We start from the raw sequence: 1,257 nt of genomic DNA on the forward strand, positions 1-1,257 counted from the left end.
TATTTCCTCAGTATAGAAACATGTCTTACAGAAAGAAAATACAAAACATGTATTACATTTTAAAATAACCCCTCTAAGATTCATAACAGGAAAAAAAATGACTTTAATGCCCTCTAATAGTACAGCCTATATTGTAAATAATTGTTATACTACATAATTCACAAGATATGTCATGTGCTGTGCCCTTGTCTTGCTGAACTGGTTTTCTTTGGTATATTTCATAACACACAGACATAAAGACACTTACACACACACACACAGACATAAAGACACACACACACACACAGACATAAAGACACTTACACACACACACACAGACATAAATACACTTACACACACACACACATACATAAATACACTTACAAACACACATAAAGACATACAGGGAGTGCAGAATTATTAGGCAAGTTGTATTTTTGAGGATTAATTTTATTATTGAACAACAACCATGTTCTCAATGAACCCAAAAAACTCATTAATATCAAAGCTGAATAGTTTTGGAAGTAGTTTTTAGTTTGTTTTTAGTTATAGCTATTTTAGGGGGATATCTGTGTGTGCAGGTGACTATTACTGTGCATAATTATTAGGCAACTTAACAAAAAACAAATATATACCCATTTCAATTATTTATTTTTACCAGTGAAACCAATATAACATCTCAACATTCACAAATATACATTTCTGAGATTCAAAAAACAAAAAAAAACAAATCAGTGACCAATATAGCCACCTTTCTTTGCAAGGACACTCAAAAGCCTGCCATCCATGGATTCTGTCAGTGTTTTGATCTGTTCACCATCAACATTGCGTGCAGCAGCAACCACAGCCTCCCAGACACTGTTCAGAGAGGTGTACTGTTTTCCCTCCTTGTAAATCTCACATTTGATGATGGACCACAGGTTCTCAATGGGGTTCAGATCAGATGAACAAGGAGGCCATGTCATTAGATTTTCTTCTTTTATACCCTTTCTTGCCAGCCACGCTGTGGAGTACTTGGACACGTGTGATGGAGCATTGTCCTGCATGAAAATCATGTTTTTCTTGAAGGATGCAGACTTCTTCCTGTACCACTGCTTGAAGGTGTCTTCCAGAAACTGGCAGTAGGACTGGGAGTTGAGCTTGACTCCATCCTCAACCCGAAAAGGCCCCACAAGCTCATCTTTGATGATACCAGCCCAAACCAGTACTCCACCTCCACCTTGCTGGCATCTGAGTCGGACTGGAGCTCTCTGCCCTTTACCAATCCAGCCACGGGCC

Source organism: Bombina bombina, chromosome 7 (assembly GCF_027579735.1).
Source record: "Bombina bombina isolate aBomBom1 chromosome 7, aBomBom1.pri, whole genome shotgun sequence".
Classification (NCBI taxonomy): domain Eukaryota; kingdom Metazoa; phylum Chordata; class Amphibia; order Anura; family Bombinatoridae; genus Bombina; species Bombina bombina.